An 8547-nucleotide genomic window follows, 5' to 3' on the forward strand; every position below is an offset into this window, starting at 1 on the left:
GTGTGTGTGTCAGTGTGTGTCTGTGTGTGTGCGCGCGCGTCAGCCTCATCCTCTCTGAACGCCACACACCCTGCCCAGAGCAGCAGCGCTGGGGCTCCCGTGCCGGTGCCCGGCCTTCGGCCCCCTCCTCTCAGGCCGCGGCGTGGTGCTGAGCCGTCCCGCTCAGAGGCGAGCCGGGCCTGAGCCGCGTCGTCCATGGCGCCCTTCCGGGCAGCACCGGCTCCGGCGCCTCCGGCGTGACCTCAGGTGACCTCGCGCGGCGCCGTCTTCCCCTTCCCGGTGCGCCCGCGCCCCCCGGCGGCCCCGGGGCTCCTTCTCCTCGGCCGCCTGTGCCCGGCGGTCTCCGGGGGCTGCGCGCCGAGGGCGGGCGGACTCGGTTCCCCGCGCAGCCCCGTCGGAGAGGCCGCGTGGCGGGACCGCGGTCCAGGCGTTCTCGGCGACCGGCGCCGCCTCCCACCGCAGCCGCCCGAGTGCGCGGCGGGTCCCGCGGGGCCGGGGGGGACCCTCGGGGTCGGGGTGCGGCCGTTTCCCGCGTCTCCGCCCGCCGGGCCCCGGGGCAGGGGACGCGCTCCCGGCGCACTGGGCGGCGGCCTCCCCGCCGGGCCGCGCGGGGTCGGGCTGTGCGGAGCGCGGGGTCCGAGTCCTCCCGGCCTGCGGCGCCCCGTCCGCGCGCGGCACACGCGGGGTCCGAGCGCTCCCCGCCCGCGGCGCCGCCTCCCCCGCGCCCGCCCCGCCCCAGCCCGGGCTCCCGCCGGGCCCGGCCGTTCCGCGCCGTCCAGGCTGCTCGGCCGCGCGGACTCGGCCCCTCGGCGGCTTCGGAGCTTCACCTGGCGGCCGCGCGGGCCGTGTCGCCGCCGGGCTGGAGGGACGCCGCGGGGCTCCGCCGTCCCCGGCCGGCCTCGGGTGTCCGCGCCCGCCCCGCGGAGGCCGTTTCCGGGACGGGGAGGCTGACGGTCGCCGTCCCGAGTGCGGAGGCTCCGCGGACCGGCGGGGGGACTCGGCCTTGTCCCGGGCCCTTCTCACCCTGAGCTGTCCCGTGTGCGACATAGAAGCGCCATCTTTCCCCTTTTCGTGACTTGGACGCTTTGGAGGATCAAGTGAGTCTAAGGTATGAAAAGTTCCCTGTTAAACTCTCAAGTTGAGCTGTGAGTTAATCACTCTGCACATGTCAGGGGTTCCTGTGATTTTCTTCCATGTAGGAAGTAAAAGTCTGGAGAGACTGACTTTTACAGGAATCCAGATCTTATCCGTCCCTTCAGAACGCGGGTCGGTGTTTTAAGCACCTTCCTTTACATTTGTTTTTGCATTCATTCCACATACGCACTGAAACCTTTCTTGATAAAACACCAATTTGAGGAGTTCATGGATCCCTGACTGAAGCTACAAGCTTCTTCTCTGAGACCTAAGTGTTTTTTTGAGGAAGGACGTGAATAAATAATTAAATCAGTGACAGGCAGGGGTGCTGTGGCTGCTCAGTGCGAGGCAGTGTCTGGGGGTCTCCCGCTGAAGGTGGACGGATGGTGGAGGTTGCTCTGCAGAGGGAGAAGGAAGGGATGCAGGATGGGACCCTTGGAGGCCCAGGGAGGTCTCTGAGATCCGGGGGAGGAGGGGAGAACACTGGCAGGCTGTCTGCTGTCTTCAATGGGGATCAGCTTCCTCAGGACTGGACGAGGTCCCGGTGGACTGAGCCATCTGGTGGGCACAGGGAACCAGTCATTCAGAGTAGGAAATTATCCCACTGCTCTAATCTGAGGCTATCACAGAAAATAAAGAGTGAACCATTATAGTTTTGGCAAATAGTGGATAGCATGCAAGAGAGATTGAGCTGCAAAGGTGAGAGTTACCACTGGATCCATGTCCACGTGACCAGGGCTAAGACCCGTGATTGCCACATGTCCCACCCCATACTGGCGAGCCTGTGTCCAGGGTGACATGTATTCAGCAGCCAGTGTGGCACAGGCAACCACTGTATGACATCCCGCCACTGGCCAGGATGTCCTGGCGCCCCCCACATGCCTGTCTGTCTCATTCTTTTGCACCCCAAAGAAGAGAGAGGACCAAAGGTTCCCCACTTAATTACACCATGTCAGAGCTTTCTGGAGGCAGGAGCATCTTCACTGGAGATACATCTTCTAGTGACAAAAACACTGAAATGCCTTCCTGAAAATTCTCCGTAAAAAGTAAGGATTCAGGCCACTATTTAACAGCAAAAGAGTCAGGTTCTGGGACAGCTGGAGGCAGTGGTGGTAACTGGAATAACTTTCCAAAGGGAAGCTGTTTTGCGAACGGTCCTTTCCAGTAGAGATGGCCAATATGCTTTCGAACAGTGCCAGACTGGCTTCCTATTGCCCAGGATTTTGCTCTTTAGTTAAAAGGGTTGTCAACTGCAAAGACTTTTCAACTGCAGGATCATCGGGTTCTGAAGAGTCTCGTGGCCTCTGTGTCTCCAGATACATGCTTTCAAACACTGTGGCCTGATGAAACTATGGGACCATTTGGACCTCAACATAGAGGTTCCAGCTTCCTTGGTTTTGATTGTCACCTCAATGAGACTGGTTCACTGAAGAAAGCCTGGTTCATAAAACTTTGCCTGATATTCTAGCAGAACCTTTATCAGGTGAAAGACAAGTTTGTGATGGCACAACGTGTGAATGAATTTTATGGTAATGAGGCACCTGTTGAACACAAAATGAACAGCAGAGAAACTTTGAAAGTGCCAGAGTAGAGTGTGCAATACAGATATGCCCAGAATTGCTGCAAGAGATTTTGAAGCACTGCTTCCAGAAGTTGCTAATAGCAAACTAATGATTCTGACTGTAACACAAAAAACTAAGAATGATATGATTGGTTAGAGCGAAGAAGTAGCAATTGAAAGAGAAGTTCTTTTAGACAGTGGTGCCAAGGAACTTTGCTATGCTCTTCAAGCTGAGGGATACTGGGCTGACTTTATTGATCCATCATCTGGTTTGACTTTTTTTGGGCCATATACAAACAACAGTCTTTTTGAGACAGATGAAGGCTACTGACATTTAGGATTCTCTGTCAATGACCTTGAATGCTGTAAAGTGATTTGTCATAGTCTCTGGGGTGTCCATGTAGTTGTGGGAAGTGTCTTCACTAATGCAACACCAGACAGCAGTATTATGAAGAAATCAAGTGGAAATTATCACCAATGTTCATTTATTTGCTGCATTATTTGTATGTAATATTTGGGTTGAACTATAAAGACTGTGAGACTAAAGTTTTTAAAAGAGAAAGAGATGTCTTAAATCCAGAAACCATAACATCAAAGAACCAGCAATGCTCAAAAGAAGCTATAAAATTATAATCAATTTTCATCAGTGTATTCAGTGCCATGTACTCAATTCCAGTCTTGCTGAATCTTGGGTTAGCCGTGTCATGAACCCATCAGTTTCTCAACTAGACTTCTGGAAGCTTCACTGAGTTAAGTGTATGGTCTTAAAGTTATTTGAGCAATATCATCAGAAGCTTGTAACCAGAGTACCTGTCATAGTCTTTTCTCTGGGTCTCAGAGGGAGTCCTGTGTTGGAGACCAACATTCTGATCCATAGCTGATTGCAGGAGGTTTTAGGAAAGCATCAGGCATAAATAATATCTAAATGACAAAGAGCTTGAAATGACTATGACAAAAGATCTGATGAGAGTTCATTATACCACAACTGACAAGGACATTCAATTTTGTCTGTGGCAGATGACATTTAAAATAATTGAAAATATGACTCCTAACACTATACCAGCACATAGCATGGATAAGGAGGACATTGACAAATTTCCAGGAATTTTATATAATTTCTGAAAACATAACAGTTTACCAATTCAAATATAACAGAGGGAAGGTTAGATATCTCTTTTTACTTGTGTATTTTGTACAGTTTTTCTTATAAAAAAAATACAACGTACTTTATTTGCATAACTTTTCCTGCATACTTTGCATAGAGTTTCTAGTTATTCTATTATTTCTAGTAATTTTATTGATGTATACATTATATTTTTAACACTTAGTAATCTTTTTCCAGAGTAAACTAGGAAGTAGACAATTTTAAATTGTCATATGTTAACATTCTATAGTAGATGAGAAAATGTATGAGTATACGATCTCCCAACATCTAGAGTGATGTTCCCTCATAGTATAATTTCTCAGTGTTGTGGACAAAAAAAAAAGTTTATTAACAGGCCAAAATATCTTTATTCTCTCCATAAAAAAATAGAGGACAAAAGTATATATAAAATTGAATTAGTTACGTTCAGTAATTAATGTTTTAGTATTGTATCTTATTTATAAATGATCTAGATATTTAATGCAAATCTTTTAATTAGCTTAACTTTAAGGTTAAAAATTACCAAAAGTACTTTGGAAACTATTATTAGGCAGATTTGCTGTAAAAAATTATTATTGAAATAATGTTTTTTAAAATAAGAATAACAATTAGAATCAATTTATAAGCTTTAAGATTTTAAGTATCTAATAAGTATAATATTAGCTTATTTGAGTAGAACTCAAGAAGAATAGAAATTTATGTTTGTTTTATATTTAATAGTGATAGCTCTGAAGGCATAGTTGTTTTATTACACCAAAAATATTAAATTGGTCTTATTTAACTATGTTTTATGTAAATTGTGTTAACTTGAAAAACTTTTATATCAGTTTCTACATTTCTAGGAGTTTGGGGAATATTTATGTATAAATGCTTATTTTTTTTCCAAGTAAGTTAGAATAGAGCATTTTTAGAGGATTGTATAAATGAATTTTGCATTGCTATCTGGAGTTAAGAAAATATCACATATACCTAACATAAGTTAATAGGCAAAAAACACAAATAGAGATCTCATAGGTTTCATCCTAAAATTTTGGCCATGAATCAGGCATACGTATTCTCATGGTTAATTTTAGAGATCTGCTTGATTGGGTTAAGAGACACGTAACTGGTAAACCACAGTTTCAATATTTCTACTCATTTGATTACAAGTTCTCATGCATCAAAACTAATTAACAAAATGACAATTTCTAGGACTTCTATGGGAGAGTATGGAAGGTCTTTTGAACTTTGTAATACTGTCAACTGAAGAACGATGAGGTTCAGAAATTTGGAAAGGAGTGATTTCATTTTTTACATTTTTATTTATTTTTATTTTTTTGAGAAGGTGTTTCACTCTTGTTGCCGAGGCTTGAGTACAATGGTGTGATCTTGGCTCACTGCAACCTCCACCTCCTGGGTTCAAGCAGTTCTCTTTCCTCAGCCTCTCAATTATTTGGGATTACAGATGTCCATCACCAAGCCTGGCTAATTTTTTGTATTTTTAGTAGAGACAGGGTTTCACCATGTTGGCTAGGCTGGTCTCAAATTCCTGAACTCAGATGATCCACCCACTTTGGCTTCCCAAAATGCTGCAATTACAGGCATGAGCACCTGCACCCAGTGAGAGATTTACTTCCTGTAAAGAGTTGCAGCCTGCAGGGTAGTCCTTTTAATAGGCTGCGAAGCATAGACTCCATCCAGAAGCCAGAAGCAAACACTTTAAGGGAGAGATAAAGGAAACAGAAATTTATGCTAAGTGGCATGGTCAAATACAAATATTTAATAAGCTCTAGGAGGAGTCATGAATATTTATGAAAGGAGAAATGAGTGCAATCGCAGTTGAGTTTCTTACTTCCTCATGGGTCCCTTGTACAAAAAATGGCAGTGTTACCATGATGACAGGGCAAAGGGTGAAGTTTTCAGCCTTCTGACATCAAAAGGTGAAGCAGAGGACATGAAAACTTGCTCTGTGGCTCTGTGCATCCACTGTATACTGTCCAGACCCTCTCTGTCATGGGTGGTCTCTTAGCAGGCAAGAAAGGAAAGGCAGCTTCAGGCAGATGGTTGGTATCAGTGGCGGAGTCTTTTGAAGGGGCTGGTTTCTCTTAAATCCTTTGGTTAGGTGTCTGTTCAGATTTGTGTGCATCTTTAATTGGGCTGCTTTACTTGGTTTTAAGATATTTTTGTGTATTGAATACAAATTCTCAGATCTGTATTTTGCAAATAGTTTCCTTCAATATGTGGCTTGTGTTTTTATTCCCTTAACAAGATCTTTTCCAGAGTATACACTTTTAATATTAAAAAAATCCACCTAATTCTTTCTTTGGTGTGTATTGACAGTTTGTGTTGTTTGTTAAAATTCATTACTGAACCCAAGAGCAGATAGCTTTTATTCTATGTTTTCTTCTGGAAATTGTATAGTTTTGCATTTTTAGTGTAAGGATGATTTTGAGTGACTATTTGTATAAGTTGCAAAGTTTTCATCTACATTCATTTTATTTCCTATGGTTTCCAATGAATCGTTCCTTCACTTAATTTGGGAAAGACACAGGATAGTGGGCTCTGTTAGAGTTGGTAGATAGCTAGACATGAACATGATGGGAAGGCTCACCTGGAGGGATCATCAAAAATTTATAAATTAGTAGCATCTCTAATGCTGGAGTGGATGGGCGCTTGTCAGTTGTGCGTAGGAGGAAGAAGAGGTACCTATGCAGAAAGAAACACCCTAGAACTCCTCTTAGGATGCCCCAATCATCATTCACTCTACAGCTAAAATGTCAGAAAATTGCTAGCTACGTGCTGATAAGAAGGACAATGGGGACTTTTTTTTTTTTTGGGACGGAGTTTTGCTCTTGTTACCCAGGCTGGAGTGCAATGGCGCGATCTCGGCTCACCGCAACCTCCGCCTCCTGGGTTCAGGCAATTCTCCTGCCTCAGCCTCCTGAGTAGCTGGGGATTACAGGCACGCACCACCATGCCCAGCTAATTTTTTGTATTCTTAGTAGAGACGGGGTTTCACCATGTTGACTGGGATGGTCTCGATCTCTTGACCCCATGATCCACCTGCCTCAGTCTCCCAAAGTACTGGGATTACAGGCCTGAGCCACCGCGCCCAGCCCGGACAATGGGGACATTTTAAGAGAAACCTGGGAAAGATTTCTCTTAAATCTTCCCCTCCGGGGTTCAAGTGATTCTCCTACCTCAGCCTATTGAGTAGCTGGGATTATAGGCACATGCCACCACAACCTGCTGATTTTTTTATTTTTAGTAGAGACAGGGTTTCTCCATGTTGGTCAGGGGGGTCCCAAACTCTTGACCTTGTGATCCACCTGCCTCAGCCTCCCAAAGTGCTGGGGTTACAGGGTCACACACGCCTGACCCGTGTGACACTTTAATGAAGTAAGGTGTGTAGGTGATGGCTGCCTGATCATCTTCCCACCATGGGGCAGGGCTAGGGGCTATGTTGTCTGGAATTCCTCAGCTCTTTAAGCTGGTAAGGGAAGAAGAAAGAGGAAGCTCTCGGGGGACATGCGGCAAGGTTTGGTGGGGACATGGCTCACCAGATTGTATCTGGTGTTCCCATGTAACTTGTAACGGCTCTCATGGGAGGTGGCCTAGAACCTCAGGGAGCGGGGGTTGCTCACTATCACCTAGGGGTCGGGGGAAGAGAAGCTGAGGCTGTACAGAGCCAGCAGGCAGGGCGGAGAAACTAGGGCTAGGTGCGGCAGCTCATACCTGTAATTCCAGCAGTTTGGGAGGCGGAGGCAGGTGGACCATTTGAGGTCAGGAGTTTGAGACCAGCTGGCCAACGTGGTGAAACCATCTTTACTAAAAATACAAAATTAGCCAGGCTTGCTAATGCATGCCTGTAATCCTGGTTACTCAGGAGGGTGATGCAGGAGAATCGCTTGAATATGGGACGCTGAGGTTGCAGCGAGCCGAGGTCATGCCACTGCACTTCAGCCTGGGCAACAAGAGCGAAACTCCGTCTCAAAAAAAAACAAAAAAAAAAAACAAAAAAAACAAACCTGCTCTGCCATTGTGGATGCAGGTGCAACCCCTGATGTGTCCCTTCTGCCCTACTGCTCCAACATCATCCACAACCCCCAGCTGTGGATTTGAAGTCCTGCAGTGCAGACAGCGTGGATTTGCAGAACTGCGAGCCTGGGGTCTGTCCTGCAGCAGGAGACACAAGAGGAGGGAGCCCTGAGTTTGAGCCAGAGGCAGGCTGTGGTGTCCCCCTGCAGGCCCTGATCTCCTTGTGTTTTGTGACACTCCCCCATATCCTCACACAAGCCCCCATATCCTCACACAAGCCATCCCCATTTTCAGCATGATTACAGATGCTCCTTGACTCATGACGGGGTCAAGTCCCCATAAATCTATTATAAATTAGTAATAGCAGCCAAATGCAGTAGCTCACGTCTGTAATCCCAGTAGCTCACGTCTGACTTTGGGAGGTCAATGTGGAAAGATTGCTTGATCCCAGGAGTTCAAGATGAGCCTGGGCAACACAAAGAGATCCTGTCTCTGAAAAAAAAAAAAAAAAAAAGTGAAAATATACTAAGTTGAAAATGCATTAATTTATTTTTTGTTTTTTTGGTTTTTTTGAGACGGAGTTTCACTCTTGTTACCCAGGCTGGAGTGCAATGGCGTGATCTTGGCTCACCGCAACCTCTGCCTCCTGGGTTCAGGCAATTCTCCTGCCTCAGCCTCCTGAATAGATGAA

General features: G+C 46.3%; 1 pseudogene; it reads left to right on the forward strand.

Annotated features, from left to right (window-relative positions):
- The first annotated feature begins 1655 nt into the window (after positions 1 to 1655).
- Positions 1656 to 4228, forward strand: LOC141580740 (cobalamin trafficking protein CblD pseudogene; annotated as a pseudogene).
- The last annotated feature ends 4319 nt before the right edge of the window (positions 4229 to 8547 follow it).

Source organism: Saimiri boliviensis, chromosome 12, assembly GCF_048565385.1.
Source record: "Saimiri boliviensis isolate mSaiBol1 chromosome 12, mSaiBol1.pri, whole genome shotgun sequence".
Taxonomy (NCBI): domain Eukaryota; kingdom Metazoa; phylum Chordata; class Mammalia; order Primates; family Cebidae; genus Saimiri; species Saimiri boliviensis.